At 40.6% G+C, this 17,631-nt stretch overlaps 3 non-coding genes across 3 annotated transcripts; all 3 read right to left on the bottom strand.

Annotated features, from left to right (window-relative positions):
• Positions 1-981: 981 nt before the first annotated feature.
• trnav-aac (transfer RNA valine (anticodon AAC)) lies at positions 982-1,054 on the bottom strand. The gene has a single exon. It is a non-coding gene; the product is annotated as a tRNA-Val (tRNA).
• Positions 1,055-9,171: 8,117 nt separating this feature from the next.
• On the bottom strand, positions 9,172-9,244 carry trnav-aac (transfer RNA valine (anticodon AAC)). The gene has a single exon. It is a non-coding gene; the product is annotated as a tRNA-Val (tRNA).
• An 8,121-nt stretch (positions 9,245-17,365) lies between these two features.
• On the bottom strand, positions 17,366-17,438 carry trnav-aac (transfer RNA valine (anticodon AAC)). The gene has a single exon. It is a non-coding gene; the product is annotated as a tRNA-Val (tRNA).
• Between the last annotated feature and the right edge of the window lie 193 nt (positions 17,439-17,631).

Genomic DNA, 17,631 nt, shown 5'->3' with positions numbered 1-17,631 from the left:
GTCGAAACTTCATTCATTTATTTTGCTCTTTGCCTCACCTGAACTGATAACTCATATCTCATTTTACACATTGCATTTTAGGAGAATGGTTTAAAATGTACATTGCTTGAGAGAGCAGCGATCTGGGGCAACATTTGTAAAATTTAACGGGACCGGCTACTTCACAGAAAAAACCTATTCTCTCACATGATGTTTTCAGACCACACACTGACCGATTTTTGCTCGGCCCCAAGTGGATGATCTGATACTTGCCCGCGTTGAACTCCATTAAACACTGTTCAGGGGAGATTTAATAGAGGTGATCAAAATTATGGGGGAAACAATTTCCACTGGCAGGAGTGTCAGCAGGGCTATGGGGGAAGAGCAGCGGAGTGGGACTGATTGGATAGCTCTTTCAAAGATGCATCATGAATTGCTCATTTTAACCTGCGATTGATAGCTTTTAGTCAACTAACGGTATTAAGGAATCATTGAAGTCCGTGAGACACTTCATAATTGTTTCTAATATCATTAATCAACCCACAACATTTTTTTGCACACTGCAGGAATTGCTAACATGTATACCGGATGACAGTCAAACTTTAATAACTTGTTATAGAAGCATAGAAAATTACCTGAACCCCTGTGGTTAATGAAGGGAAGTTTAATGTTTGAGTTCCGTATACACCTTGGAATTCTGGAAAACATGGTTTGTATTTTGCAGAAACGCGGCTTAGATCTGCTGTTGTGAACCGAGGTAAAGCTGCAGGATCCTTGAATAATCTTTCACAATTCAACTGAAAGCAGCCGGAATGTGCAGCTTTGAGAGGGGCTGTCTGCACGGTCAGGTCCGGAAACGGAAGTGAGCGAGCGACACCGTAGTGTTCTGTGTGTGTGCACAACTGTACAGAATAACACAAATGTAACAGGACTTTGTTACATTGCATAACAAATGCGAATTGATCCATTTTTCTATGACATAAATGAACATGATTTACAAAATGTTGCCGCCCGGTTTCGAACCGGGGACTTTGCGCGTGTTAGGCGAACGTGATAACCACTACACTACGGAAACGCCGGATAAAGCCGTCGCCTTTGGCTATAAATCTATGAATCTATGAAGAAAGTTATTTAAGTTTGACTGTCACCCGGCAAACATGTTACAATTTCCTTCAGTGTGCAACACACATTTTTGTTGGTTTTAATACAATTAATAAGATTCTCACAGACTTCAATGGTCTTTGTCAGAACTGAAATCCCTGACTGGGAATCAAACCTGATTGTTTTCAATGATGATTGGATTGTCCTATGAGGAGAGATTGAGTAGATTGGGCCTATAATCTCTGGAGTTCAGAAGTACGAGATGTGTTGTCATTGAAAGGTACAATTTTCTTGGAGGGCTTGAAACGGTAGAAGATGAGAGGTTGTTTCCCCTGGCTGGAGAGTCTCGAACTAGGAGGCAGAGTCTCAGGATAAGGGGCCGGCCATTTGAGACTCAGATGAGGAGACATTTCTTCACTCAGAGGCTTGCGAATCTTTGCAATTCTCAACCTCAGAGGGCAGTGGATGCTCAGTCATTGACTTTATTCAAGAATTTGGGAGTCCTTTTACACAGAATACAGAAATTAACGTTTGTGAGCTCATCCTTTATATTGAGCGGTTTCTCGTCCTTCAATCGGTGTCAGCTTTCGCTCAGCGGTTACTTCGCAGCACCAACTTCTTTGTAATTTCGAACTCTGTCTCATCGCGGGCGCAGTCTGGGCTTTTTTCAATCCCCTTCAACACCGAAACACATTATAGCAGTGATTTTAATTTTGCAGTGTGACACTTTTCGAGGCACCATTAAATGATTCAATAATTTATTCCTATCAGTGTTGTGAGCAGGGTTCGATTCCCGGTTAGGGAAGAAATATTTTGATATCACAATTACTTATTCATGAATGCGATGTAATTTTATGAAATTAATTACATGCATCTAATGTGAATAAATAAGAACTGCTTTAATCACCATTAATTAACCGGTAACTTTATTTTGCAGAATGAAAGACATGATAATATGGTTACTGAGGGACAGTCGAAACTTCATTCATTTATTTTGCTCTTTGCATCTCCTGAACTGTTAACCCATATCTCATTTAACACATTGCATTTTAGGAGAATGGTTCAAAATGTTCATTGCTTGAGAGAGCAGCGATCTGGAGCAACATTTGTAAAATTTAACGGGACCCACTATTTCACAGAAAAAACCTATTCTCTCACATGATGTTTTCAGACCACACACTGACCGATCTTTGCTCGGCCCAAGTGGATGATCTGATACTTGCCCGCGTTCAACTCCATTAATCACTGGTCAGGGGAGATTTATTAGAGGTGATCAAAATTAAGGGGGAAACAGTTTCCACTGGCAGGAGTGTCAGCAGGGCTATGGGGGAAGAGCAGCGGAGTGGACTGATTGGATAGCTCTTTCAAAGATGCAAAATGAATTCCTCATTTTAACCTGCGATTGATCGATTTTAGTTAACCAACGGTATTAAGGGATCATTGAAGTCTGTGAGACACTTCATAATTGTTTCTATGATCAATAATCAACCCAAAACATTTTGTTGCACACTGCAGGAATTGCTAACATGTATACCGGATGGCAGTCAAATTTTAATAACTTTTTATAGAATCATAGAAAATTGCCTGAACCCCTGTGGTTAATGAAGGGAATTTAATGGTTGAGTTCCGTATACACCTTGGAATTCTGGAAAACATGGTTTGTAGTTTGCAGAAACGCGGCATATATCTGCTGTTGTGAACCGAGGTAAAGCTGCAGGATCCTTGAATAATCATTCACAATTCAACTGAATGCAGCCGGAATGTGCAGCTTTGAGAGGGGCTGTCTGCACGGTCAGGGCTGGAAGCGGAAGTGAGCGAGCGGCACCGGAGTGTTCTGTGTGTGTGCACAACTGTACAGAACAACACAAATGTAACAGGACTTTGTTACATTGCATAACAAATGCGAATGGATCCATTTTTCTACGATTTAAATGAACGTGATTTACAAAATGTTCCCGCCCGGTTCCGAAGCGGGGCCGTTTCGCGTGTTAGGCGAACGTGATAACCACTACACTGCAGAAACCCTGTGTGAAACAGCCGCCTTTTGCTATAAATCCATGAATCTATGAAGAAAGTTATTAAAGTTTGACTGTCACCCAGCAAACATGTTACAATTTCTTTCAGTGTGCAACACACATTATTGTTGGTTTTAATACAATTATTAAGATTCTCACAAACTTCAATGGTCTTTGTCAAAACTGAAGTCCCTGACTGGGAATCAGACCTGATTGTTTTCAATGATGATAGGATTGTCCTATGAGGAGAGATTGAGTAGATTGGGCCGAAAAACTCTGGAGTTCAGAAGAACGAGAGGAGTTCTCATTGAAAGGTACAATTTTCATGGAGGGCTTTAAAGGGTAGAAGCTGAGAGGTTGTTTCCCCTGGCTGGAGAATCTAGAACTAGGGGGCAGAGTCTCAGGATAAGGGGCCGGCCATTTGAGAGTCAGATGAGGAGACATTTCTTCACTCAGAGGCTTGTGAATTTTTGCAATTCTCAACCTCAGAGGGCAGTTGCTGCGCAGTCATTGAGTATATTCAAGGATTTGAGAGTCCTTTTACACAGAATGCAGAAAGTTAACGTTTCTGAGCTCATCCTTTATATTGAGCGCTTTCTCGTCCTTCAATCGGAGTCAGCTTTCGCTCAGCGGTTACTTCGCAGCATCAACTTCTTTGTAAGTTCGAACTCTGTGTCACCGCGGGCGCATTCTGGGCTTTTTTCAATCCCTTTCAACACCGAAACACATTACAACAGTGATTTTAATTTAGCAGTGTGATATTCTTCGAGGCACCATTAAATTATTCATATAACTTATTCCTGTCAGTGTTGTGAGCTAGGTTCGATTCCCGGTTAGGGAAGAAATTTTGATATCGCCGTTTCTTATTCATGAATGCGATGTAATTTTATTAAATTAATTACATGCATTTAATGTGAATAAATAAGAACTGCTATAATCACCATTAATTAACCGGTAACTTTATTTTGCAGAATGAAAGACATGATAATATGGTTACTGAGGGACAGTCGAAACTTCATTCATTTATTTTGCTCTTTGCATCTCCTGAACTGTTAATCCATATCTCATTTTACACATTGCATTTCAGGAGAATGGTTTAACATGTTCATTGTTTGAGAGAGCAGCGATCTGTGGCAACATTTGTAAAATTTAACGGGACCGGCTATTTCACAGAAAAAACCTATTCTCTCACATGATGTTTTCAGACCACACACTGACTGATATTTGCTAGGCCCCAAGTGGATGATCTGACACTTGCCCGCGTTGAACTCCATGAATCACGGGTCAGGGGAGATTAAGTAAAGGTGATCAAAATTAAGGGGGAAACAGTTTCCACTGGCAGGAGTGTCAGCAGGGCTATTGGGAAGAGCAGCGGAGTGGGACTGATTGGATAGCTCTTTCAAAGATGCAACATGAATTGCTCGTTTTAATCTGCGATTGAAAGTTTTTTGTTAACCAACGGTATTAAGGGATCATTGAAGTCTGTGAGACACTTCATAATTGTTTCTATTATCAGTAATCAACCCACAACATTTTGCTGCACACTGCAGGAATTGCTAACATGTATACCGGATGACAGTCAAACTTCAATAACTTTTTATAGAATCATAGAAAATTGCCTGAACCACTGTGGTTAATGAAGGGAATTTTAATGGTTGAGTTCCGTATACACCTTGGAATTCTGGAAAACATGGTTTGTATTTTGCAGAAACGCGGCTTAGATCTGCTGTTGTGAACCGAGGTAAAGCTGCAGGATCCTTGAATAATCTTTCAGAATTCAACTGAAAGCAGCCGGAATGTGCAGCTTTGAGAGGGGCTGTCTGCACCGTCAGGGCTGGAAACCGAAGTGAGCGAGCGACACCGTAGTGTTCTGAACTGTACAGAATAACACAAATGGAACAGGACTTTGCTTTATTGCATAACAAGTGCGAATTGATCCATTTTTCTACGATTTAAATAAACATGATTTACAAAATGTTTTCGCTTGGTTTCGAACTGGGGACTTTTGTTGCCTGTTAGGCGAACGTGATAACCACTAAACTACGGAAACGCTAGGTAAAATAGTCGCCTTTTGCCATAAATCTATGAATCTATGAAGAAAGTATTTAAAGTTTGACTGCCACCCAGCAAACATGTTACAATTTCCTTCAGTGTGCAACACATATTTTTGTTGGTTTTAATACAATTATTAAGATTCTCACAGACTTCAATTGTCTTTGTCAGAACTCAAATCCCTGACAGGGAATCAAACCTGATTGTTTTCAATGATTATAGGAGGTCCTCTGAGGAGAGATTGAGTAGATTGGGCCTATAAACTCTGGAGTTCAGAAGAACGAGAGGTGTTCTCATTGAAAGGAACAATTTTCTTGGAGGGCTTGATAGGGTAGAAGCTGAGAGGCTGTTTCCCCTGGCTGGAGAGTCCAGAACTCCGGGGCAGAGTCTCAGGATAAGGGGCCGGCCATTTGAGACTCAGATGAGGAGACATTTCTTCACTCAGATGCTTGTGAAACTTTGCAATTCTCAACCTCAGAGGGCAGTGGATGCTCAGTCATTGAGTATATTCAAGGCATTGAGAGTCCTTTTACACAGAATACAGAAAGTTAACGTTTGTGAGCTCATCCTTTATATTGAGTGGTTTCTCGTCCTTGAATCGGTGTCAGCTTTCGCTCAGCGATTACTTCACAGCACCAACTTCTTTGTAAGTTCGAACTCTGTCTCACCGCGGGCGCAGTCCGGGCTTTTTTCAATCCTCTTCAACACCGAAACACATTATAGCAGTGATTTTAATTTAGCAGTGTGACATTTTTCGAGGCACCGTTAAAAGATTCAATAACTTATTCCTATCAGTGTTGCGAGCTGGGTTCGATTCACGGTTAGGGAAGAAATTTTGATATCACCGTTTCTTATTCATGAATGCGATGTAATTTTATTAAATTAATTACATGCATCTAATGTGAATAAATAAGAACTGCTTTAATCACCATTAATTAACCGGTAACTTTATTTTGCAGACTGAAAGACATGATAATATGGTTACTGAGGGACAGTCGAAACTTCATTCATTTATTTTGCTTTTTGCATCTCCTGAACTGTTAGACCATATCTCATTTAACACATTGCATTTCAGGAGAATGGTTTAAAATTTTCATTGCTTGCGAGAGCAGCGATCTGGGGCAACATTTGTAAAATTTAACGGGACCGGCTATTTCACAGAAAAAACCTATTCTCTCACATGATGTTTTCAGACCACACACTGACTGATATTTGCTAGGCCCCAAGTGGATGATCTGACACCTGCCCGCGTTGAACTCCATTAATCACTGGTCAGGGGAGATTTAATAGAGGTGATCAAAATTAAGGGGGAAACAGTTTCCACTGGCAGGAGTGTCAGCAGGGCTATGGGGGAAGAGCAGCGGAGTGGGACTGATTGGATAGCTCTTTCAAAGATGCAATATGAATTCCTCATTTTAACCTGCGATTGATAGATTTTAGTTAACCAACGGTATTAAGAGATCATTGAAGTCTGTGAGACACTTCATAATTGTTTCTATTAACAATAATCAACACACAACATTTTGTTGCACACTGCAGGAATTGCTACCATGTATACCGGATGACAGTCAAACTTCAATAACGTTTTATTGAATCATAGAAAATTGCCTGAACCCCTGTGGTTAATGAAGGGAATTTTAATGTTTGAGTTCCGTATACACCTTGGAATTCTGGAAAAAATGGTTTGTAGTTTGCAGAAACGCGGCTTAGATCTGCTGTTGTGAACTGAGGTAAAGCTGCAGCATCCTTGAATAATCTTTCACAATTCAACTGAAAGCAGCCGGAATGTGCAACTTTGAGAGGGGCTGTCTGCACGGTCAGGGCTGGAAATGGAAGTGAGCGAGCGAAACCGTAGTGTTCTGTGTGTGTGCACAACTGTACAGAATAACACAAATGTAGCAGGACTTTGTTACATTGCATAACAAATGCGAATTGATCCATTTTTCTACGACATAAATGAACATGATTTACAAAATGTTGCCGCCGGTTTCGAACCGGGGACTTTTCGCGTGTTAGGCGAACGTGATAACCACTACACTACGGAAACGCTGGATGAAATAGTCGCCTTTGGCTATAAATCTATGAATCTATGAGGAAAGTTATTAAAGTTTGACTGTCACCCAGCAAACATGTTACAATTTCCTTCAGTGTGCAACACACATTTTTGTTGGTTTTAATACAATTAATAAGATTCTCACAGACTTCAATTGTCTTTGTCAAAACTGAAATCCCTGACTGGGAATAAAACCTGATTGTTTTCAATGATGATTGGATTGTCCTATAAGGAGAGATTGAGTCGATTGGGGCTATAATCTCTGGAGTTCAGAAGTACGAGATGTGTTGTCATTGAAAGGTACAATTTTGTTGGTGGGGTTGAAATGGTAGAAGATGAGAGGTTGTTTCCGCTGGCTGGAGAGTCTCGAACTAGGAGGCAGAGTCTCAGGATAAGGGGCCGGCCATTTGAGACTCAGATGAGGAGACATTTCTTCACTCAGAGGCTTGTGAATCTTTGCAATTCTCAACCTCAGAGGGCAGTGGATGCTCAGTCATTGACTATATTCAAGGATTTGGGAGTCCTTTTACACAGAATACAGAAATTAACGTTTGTGAGCTCATCCTTTATATTGAGCGGTTTCTCGTCCTTCAATCGGTGTCAGCTTTCGCCCAGCTGTTACTTCACAGCACCAACTTCTTTGTAAGTTCGAACTATGTCTCACCGCGGGCGCAGTCTGGGCTTTTTTCAATCCCCTTCAACACCGAAACACATTAAAGCAGTGATTTTAATTTAGCAGTGTGATATTTTTTGAGGCACCATTAAATGATTCAAAAACGTATTCCTATCAGTATCGCGAGCTGGGTTCGATTCCCGGTTAGAGAAGACATTTTGATATCACCGTTTCTTATTCATGAATGCGATGTAATTTTATTAAATTAATTACATGCATCTAATGTGAATAAATAAGAACTGCTTTAATCACCATTAATTAACCGGTAACTTTATTTTGCAGAATGAAAGACAGGATGATATGGTTCCTGAGGGACAGTCGAAACTTCATTCATTTATTTTGCTCTTTGCCTCACCTGAACTGATAACTCATATCTCATTTTACACATTGCATTTTAGGAGAATGGTTTAAAATGTACATTGCTTGAGAGAGCAGCGATCTGGGGCAACATTTGTAAAATTTAACGGGACCGGCTACTTCACAGAAAAAACCTATTCTCTCACATGATGTTTTCAGACCACACACTGACCGATTTTTGCTCGGCCCCAAGTGGATGATCTGATACTTGCCCGCGTTGAACTCCATTAAACACTGTTCAGGGGAGATTTAATAGAGGTGATCAAAATTATGGGGGAAACAATTTCCACTGGCAGGAGTGTCAGCAGGGCTATGGGGGAAGAGCAGCGGAGTGGGACTGATTGGATAGCTCTTTCAAAGATGCATCATGAATTGCTCATTTTAACCTGCGATTGATAGCTTTTAGTCAACTAACGGTATTAAGGAATCATTGAAGTCCGTGAGACACTTCATAATTGTTTCTAATATCATTAATCAACCCACAACATTTTTTTGCACACTGCAGGAATTGCTAACATGTATACCGGATGACAGTCAAACTTTAATAACTTGTTATAGAAGCATAGAAAATTACCTGAACCCCTGTGGTTAATGAAGGGAAGTTTAATGTTTGAGTTCCGTATACACCTTGGAATTCTGGAAAACATGGTTTGTATTTTGCAGAAACGCGGCTTAGATCTGCTGTTGTGAACCGAGGTAAAGCTGCAGGATCCTTGAATAATCTTTCACAATTCAACTGAAAGCAGCCGGAATGTGCAGCTTTGAGAGGGGCTGTCTGCACGGTCAGGTCCGGAAACGGAAGTGAGCGAGCGACACCGTAGTGTTCTGTGTGTGTGCACAACTGTACAGAATAACACAAATGTAACAGGACTTTGTTACATTGCATAACAAATGCGAATTGATCCATTTTTCTATGACATAAATGAACATGATTTACAAAATGTTGCCGCCCGGTTTCGAACCGGGGACTTTGCGCGTGTTAGGCGAACGTGATAACCACTACACTACGGAAACGCCGGATAAAGCCGTCGCCTTTGGCTATAAATCTATGAATCTATGAAGAAAGTTATTTAAGTTTGACTGTCACCCGGCAAACATGTTACAATTTCCTTCAGTGTGCAACACACATTTTTGTTGGTTTTAATACAATTAATAAGATTCTCACAGACTTCAATGGTCTTTGTCAGAACTGAAATCCCTGACTGGGAATCAAACCTGATTGTTTTCAATGATGATTGGATTGTCCTATGAGGAGAGATTGAGTAGATTGGGCCTATAATCTCTGGAGTTCAGAAGTACGAGATGTGTTGTCATTGAAAGGTACAATTTTCTTGGAGGGCTTGAAACGGTAGAAGATGAGAGGTTGTTTCCCCTGGCTGGAGAGTCTCGAACTAGGAGGCAGAGTCTCAGGATAAGGGGCCGGCCATTTGAGACTCAGATGAGGAGACATTTCTTCACTCAGAGGCTTGCGAATCTTTGCAATTCTCAACCTCAGAGGGCAGTGGATGCTCAGTCATTGACTTTATTCAAGAATTTGGGAGTCCTTTTACACAGAATACAGAAATTAACGTTTGTGAGCTCATCCTTTATATTGAGCGGTTTCTCGTCCTTCAATCGGTGTCAGCTTTCGCTCAGCGGTTACTTCGCAGCACCAACTTCTTTGTAATTTCGAACTCTGTCTCATCGCGGGCGCAGTCTGGGCTTTTTTCAATCCCCTTCAACACCGAAACACATTATAGCAGTGATTTTAATTTTGCAGTGTGACACTTTTCGAGGCACCATTAAATGATTCAATAATTTATTCCTATCAGTGTTGTGAGCAGGGTTCGATTCCCGGTTAGGGAAGAAATATTTTGATATCACAATTTCTTATTCATGAATGCGATGTAATTTTATGAAATTAATTACATGCATCTAATGTGAATAAATAAGAACTGCTTTAATCACCATTAATTAACCGGTAACTTTATTTTGCAGAATGAAAGACATGATAATATGGTTACTGAGGGACAGTCGAAACTTCATTCATTTATTTTGCTCTTTGCATCTCCTGAACTGTTAACCCATATCTCATTTAACACATTGCATTTTAGGAGAATGGTTCAAAATGTTCATTGCTTGAGAGAGCAGCGATCTGGAGCAACATTTGTAAAATTTAACGGGACCCACTATTTCACAGAAAAAACCTATTCTCTCACATGATGTTTTCAGACCACACACTGACCGATCTTTGCTCGGCCCCAAGTGGATGATCTGATACTTGCCCGCGTTCAACTCCATTAATCACTGGTCAGGGGAGATTTATTAGAGGTGATCAAAATTAAGGGGGAAACAGTTTCCACTGGCAGGAGTGTCAGCAGGGCTATGGGGGAAGAGCAGCGGAGTGGGACTGATTGGATAGCTCTTTCAAAGATGCAAAATGAATTCCTCATTTTAACCTGCGATTGATCGATTTTAGTTAACCAACGGTATTAAGGGATCATTGAAGTCTGTGAGACACTTCATAATTGTTTCTATGATCAATAATCAACCCAAAACATTTTGTTGCACACTGCAGGAATTGCTAACATGTATACCGGATGGCAGTCAAATTTTAATAACTTTTTATAGAATCATAGAAAATTGCCTGAACCCCTGTGGTTAATGAAGGGAATTTTAATGGTTGAGTTCCGTATACACCTTGGAATTCTGGAAAACATGGTTTGTAGTTTGCAGAAACGCGGCATATATCTGCTGTTGTGAACCGAGGTAAAGCTGCAGGATCCTTGAATAATCATTCACAATTCAACTGAATGCAGCCGGAATGTGCAGCTTTGAGAGGGGCTGTCTGCACGGTCAGGGCTGGAAGCGGAAGTGAGCGAGCGGCACCGGAGTGTTCTGTGTGTGTGCACAACTGTACAGAACAACACAAATGTAACAGGACTTTGTTACATTGCATAACAAATGCGAATGGATCCATTTTTCTACGATTTAAATGAACGTGATTTACAAAATGTTCCCGCCCGGTTCCGAAGCGGGGCCGTTTCGCGTGTTAGGCGAACGTGATAACCACTACACTGCAGAAACCCTGTGTGAAACAGCCGCCTTTTGCTATAAATCCATGAATCTATGAAGAAAGTTATTAAAGTTTGACTGTCACCCAGCAAACATGTTACAATTTCTTTCAGTGTGCAACACACATTATTGTTGGTTTTAATACAATTATTAAGATTCTCACAAACTTCAATGGTCTTTGTCAAAACTGAAGTCCCTGACTGGGAATCAGACCTGATTGTTTTCAATGATGATAGGATTGTCCTATGAGGAGAGATTGAGTAGATTGGGCCGAAAAACTCTGGAGTTCAGAAGAACGAGAGGAGTTCTCATTGAAAGGTACAATTTTCATGGAGGGCTTTAAAGGGTAGAAGCTGAGAGGTTGTTTCCCCTGGCTGGAGAATCTAGAACTAGGGGGCAGAGTCTCAGGATAAGGGGCCGGCCATTTGAGAGTCAGATGAGGAGACATTTCTTCACTCAGAGGCTTGTGAATTTTTGCAATTCTCAACCTCAGAGGGCAGTTGCTGCGCAGTCATTGAGTATATTCAAGGATTTGAGAGTCCTTTTACACAGAATGCAGAAAGTTAACGTTTCTGAGCTCATCCTTTATATTGAGCGCTTTCTCGTCCTTCAATCGGAGTCAGCTTTCGCTCAGCGGTTACTTCGCAGCATCAACTTCTTTGTAAGTTCGAACTCTGTGTCACCGCGGGCGCATTCTGGGCTTTTTTCAATCCCTTTCAACACCGAAACACATTACAACAGTGATTTTAATTTAGCAGTGTGATATTCTTCGAGGCACCATTAAATTATTCATATAACTTATTCCTGTCAGTGTTGTGAGCTAGGTTCGATTCCCGGTTAGGGAAGAAATTTTGATATCGCCGTTTCTTATTCATGAATGCGATGTAATTTTATTAAATTAATTACATGCATTTAATGTGAATAAATAAGAACTGCTATAATCACCATTAATTAACCGGTAACTTTATTTTGCAGAATGAAAGACATGATAATATGGTTACTGAGGGACAGTCGAAACTTCATTCATTTATTTTGCTCTTTGCATCTCCTGAACTGTTAATCCATATCTCATTTTACACATTGCATTTCAGGAGAATGGTTTAACATGTTCATTGTTTGAGAGAGCAGCGATCTGTGGCAACATTTGTAAAATTTAACGGGACCGGCTATTTCACAGAAAAAACCTATTCTCTCACATGATGTTTTCAGACCACACACTGACTGATATTTGCTAGGCCCCAAGTGGATGATCTGACACTTGCCCGCGTTGAACTCCATGAATCACGGGTCAGGGGAGATTAAGTAAAGGTGATCAAAATTAAGGGGGAAACAGTTTCCACTGGCAGGAGTGTCAGCAGGGCTATTGGGGAAGAGCAGCGGAGTGGGACTGATTGGATAGCTCTTTCAAAGATGCAACATGAATTGCTCGTTTTAATCTGCGATTGAAAGTTTTTTGTTAACCAACGGTATTAAGGGATCATTGAAGTCTGTGAGACACTTCATAATTGTTTCTATTATCAGTAATCAACCCACAACATTTTGCTGCACACTGCAGGAATTGCTAACATGTATACCGGATGACAGTCAAACTTCAATAACTTTTTATAGAATCATAGAAAATTGCCTGAACCACTGTGGTTAATGAAGGGAATTTTAATGGTTGAGTTCCGTATACACCTTGGAATTCTGGAAAACATGGTTTGTATTTTGCAGAAACGCGGCTTAGATCTGCTGTTGTGAACCGAGGTAAAGCTGCAGGATCCTTGAATAATCTTTCAGAATTCAACTGAAAGCAGCCGGAATGTGCAGCTTTGAGAGGGGCTGTCTGCACCGTCAGGGCTGGAAACCGAAGTGAGCGAGCGACACCGTAGTGTTCTGAACTGTACAGAATAACACAAATGGAACAGGACTTTGCTTTATTGCATAACAAGTGCGAATTGATCCATTTTTCTACGATTTAAATAAACATGATTTACAAAATGTTTTCGCTTGGTTTCGAACTGGGGACTTTTGTTGCCTGTTAGGCGAACGTGATAACCACTAAACTACGGAAACGCTAGGTAAAATAGTCGCCTTTTGCCATAAATCTATGAATCTATGAAGAAAGTATTTAAAGTTTGACTGCCACCCAGCAAACATGTTACAATTTCCTTCAGTGTGCAACACATATTTTTGTTGGTTTTAATACAATTATTAAGATTCTCACAGACTTCAATTGTCTTTGTCAGAACTCAAATCCCTGACAGGGAATCAAACCTGATTGTTTTCAATGATTATAGGAGGTCCTCTGAGGAGAGATTGAGTAGATTGGGCCTATAAACTCTGGAGTTCAGAAGAACGAGAGGTGTTCTCATTGAAAGGAACAATTTTCTTGGAGGGCTTGATAGGGTAGAAGCTGAGAGGCTGTTTCCCCTGGCTGGAGAGTCCAGAACTCCGGGGCAGAGTCTCAGGATAAGGGGCCGGCCATTTGAGACTCAGATGAGGAGACATTTCTTCACTCAGATGCTTGTGAAACTTTGCAATTCTCAACCTCAGAGGGCAGTGGATGCTCAGTCATTGAGTATATTCAAGGCATTGAGAGTCCTTTTACACAGAATACAGAAAGTTAACGTTTGTGAGCTCATCCTTTATATTGAGTGGTTTCTCGTCCTTGAATCGGTGTCAGCTTTCGCTCAGCGATTACTTCACAGCACCAACTTCTTTGTAAGTTCGAACTCTGTCTCACCGCGGGCGCAGTCCGGGCTTTTTTCAATCCTCTTCAACACCGAAACACATTATAGCAGTGATTTTAATTTAGCAGTGTGACATTTTTCGAGGCACCGTTAAAAGATTCAATAACTTATTCCTATCAGTGTTGCGAGCTGGGTTCGATTCACGGTTAGGGAAGAAATTTTGATATCACCGTTTCTTATTCATGAATGCGATGTAATTTTATTAAATTAATTACATGCATCTAATGTGAATAAATAAGAACTGCTTTAATCACCATTAATTAACCGGTAACTTTATTTTGCAGACTGAAAGACATGATAATATGGTTACTGAGGGACAGTCGAAACTTCATTCATTTATTTTGCTTTTTGCATCTCCTGAACTGTTAGACCATATCTCATTTAACACATTGCATTTCAGGAGAATGGTTTAAAATTTTCATTGCTTGCGAGAGCAGCGATCTGGGGCAACATTTGTAAAATTTAACGGGACCGGCTATTTCACAGAAAAAACCTATTCTCTCACATGATGTTTTCAGACCACACACTGACTGATATTTGCTAGGCCCCAAGTGGATGATCTGACACCTGCCCGCGTTGAACTCCATTAATCACTGGTCAGGGGAGATTTAATAGAGGTGATCAAAATTAAGGGGGAAACAGTTTCCACTGGCAGGAGTGTCAGCAGGGCTATGGGGGAAGAGCAGCGGAGTGGGACTGATTGGATAGCTCTTTCAAAGATGCAATATGAATTCCTCATTTTAACCTGCGATTGATAGATTTTAGTTAACCAACGGTATTAAGAGATCATTGAAGTCTGTGAGACACTTCATAATTGTTTCTATTAACAATAATCAACACACAACATTTTGTTGCACACTGCAGGAATTGCTACCATGTATACCGGATGACAGTCAAACTTCAATAACGTTTTATTGAATCATAGAAAATTGCCTGAACCCCTGTGGTTAATGAAGGGAATTTTAATGTTTGAGTTCCGTATACACCTTGGAATTCTGGAAAAAATGGTTTGTAGTTTGCAGAAACGCGGCTTAGATCTGCTGTTGTGAACTGAGGTAAAGCTGCAGCATCCTTGAATAATCTTTCACAATTCAACTGAAAGCAGCCGGAATGTGCAACTTTGAGAGGGGCTGTCTGCACGGTCAGGGCTGGAAATGGAAGTGAGCGAGCGAAACCGTAGTGTTCTGTGTGTGTGCACAACTGTACAGAATAACACAAATGTAGCAGGACTTTGTTACATTGCATAACAAATGCGAATTGATCCATTTTTCTACGACATAAATGAACATGATTTACAAAATGTTGCCGCCGGTTTCGAACCGGGGACTTTTCGCGTGTTAGGCGAACGTGATAACCACTACACTACGGAAACGCTGGATAAAACAGTCGCCTTTGGCTATAAATCTATGAATCTATGAGGAAAGTTATTAAAGTTTGACTGTCACCCAGCAAACATGTTACAATTTCCTTCAGTGTGCAACACACATTTTTGTTGGTTTTAATACAATTAATAAGATTCTCACAGACTTCAATTGTCTTTGTCAAAACTGAAATCCCTGACTGGGAATAAAACCTGATTGTTTTCAATGATGATTGGATTGTCCTATAAGGAGAGATTGAGTCGATTGGGCCTATAATCTCTGGAGTTCAGAAGTACGAGATGTGTTGTCATTGAAAGGTACAATTTTGTTGGTGGGGTTGAAATGGTAGAAGATGAGAGGTTGTTTCCGCTGGCTGGAGAGTCTCGAACTAGGAGGCAGAGTCTCAGGATAAGGGGCCGGCCATTTGAGACTCAGATGAGGAGACATTTCTTCACTCAGAGGCTTGTGAATCTTTGCAATTCTCAACCTCAGAGGGCAGTGGATGCTCAGTCATTGACTATATTCAAGGATTTGGGAGTCCTTTTACACAGAATACAGAAATTAACGTTTGTGAGCTCATCCTTTATATTGAGCGGTTTCTCGTCCTTCAATCGGTGTCAGCTTTCGCCCAGCTGTTACTTCACAGCACCAACTTCTTTGTAAGTTCGAACTATGTCTCACCGCGGGCGCAGTCTGGGCTTTTTTCAATCCCCTTCAACACCGAAACACATTAAAGCAGTGATTTTAATTTAGCAGTGTGATATTTTTTGAGGCACCATTAAATGATTCAAAAACGTATTCCTATCAGTATCGCGAGCTGGGTTCGATTCCCGGTTAGAGAAGACATTTTGATATCACCGTTTCTTATTCATGAATGCGATGTAATTTTATTAAATTAATTACATGCATCTAATGTGAATAAATAAGAACTGCTTTAATCACCATTAATTAACCGGTAACTTTATTTTGCAGAATGAAAGACAGGATGATATGGTTCCTGAGGGACAGTCGAAACTTCATTCATTTATTTTGCTCTTTGCCTCACCTGAACTGATAACTCATATCTCATTTTACACATTGCATTTTAGGAGAATGGTTTAAAATGTACATTGCTTGAGAGAGCAGCGATCTGGGGCAACATTTGTAAAATTTAACGGGACCGGCTACTTCACAGAAAAAACCTATTCTCTCACATGATGTTTTCAGACCACACACTGACCGATTTTTGCTCGGCCCCAAGTGGATGATCTGATACTTGCCCGCGTTGAACTCCATTAAACACTGTTCAGGGGAGATTTAATAGAGGTGATCAAAATTATGGGGGAAACAATTTCCACTGGCAGGAGTGTCAGCAGGGCTATGGGGGAAGAGCAGCGGAGTGGGACTGATTGGATAGCTCTTTCAAAGATGCATCATGAATTGCTCATTTTAACCTGCGATTGATAGCTTTTAGTCAACTAACGGTATTAAGGAATCATTGAAGTCCGTGAGACACTTCATAATTGTTTCTAATATCATTAATCAACCCACAACATTTTTTTGCACACTGCAGGAATTGCTAACATGTATACCGGATGACAGTCAAACTTTAATAACTTGTTATAGAAGCATAGAAAATTACCTGAACCCCTGTGGTTAATGAAGGGAAGTTTAATGTTTGAGTTCCGTATACACCTTGGAATTCTGGAAAACATGGTTTGTATTTTGCAGAAACGCGGCTTAGATCTGCTGTTGTGAACCGAGGTAAAGCTGCAGGATCCTTGAATAATCTTTCACAATTCAACTGAAAGCAGCCGGAATGTGCAGCTTTGAGAGGGGCTGTCTGCACGGTCAGGTCCGGAAACGGAAGTGAGCGAGCGACACCGTAGTGTTCTGTGTGTGTGCACAACTGTACAGAATAACACAAATGTAACAGGACTTTGTTACATTGCATAACAAATGCGAATTGATCCATTTTTCTATGACATAAATGAACATGATTTACAAAATGTTGCCGCCCGGTTTCGAACCGGGGACTTTGCGCGTGTTAGGCGAACGTGATAACCACTACACTACGGAAACGCCGGATAAAGCCGTCGCCTTTGGCTATAAATCTATGAATCTATGAAGAAAGTTATTTAAGTTTGACTGTCACCCGGCAAACATGTTACAATTTCCTTCAGTGTGCAACACACATTTTTGTTGGTTTTAATACAATTAATAAGATTCTCACAGACTTCAATGGTCTTTGTCAGAACTGAAATCCCTGACTGGG

This window comes from Somniosus microcephalus, unplaced genomic scaffold (assembly GCF_052327205.1).
Source record: "Somniosus microcephalus isolate GS21.2 unplaced genomic scaffold, FLI_Smic_1.0 unresolved_chr4, whole genome shotgun sequence".
NCBI classification, from domain to species: domain Eukaryota; kingdom Metazoa; phylum Chordata; class Chondrichthyes; order Squaliformes; family Somniosidae; genus Somniosus; species Somniosus microcephalus.
Note: the sequence above shows the minus strand (reverse complement) of the source record. Positions and strands in the feature narration are given on the sequence as shown.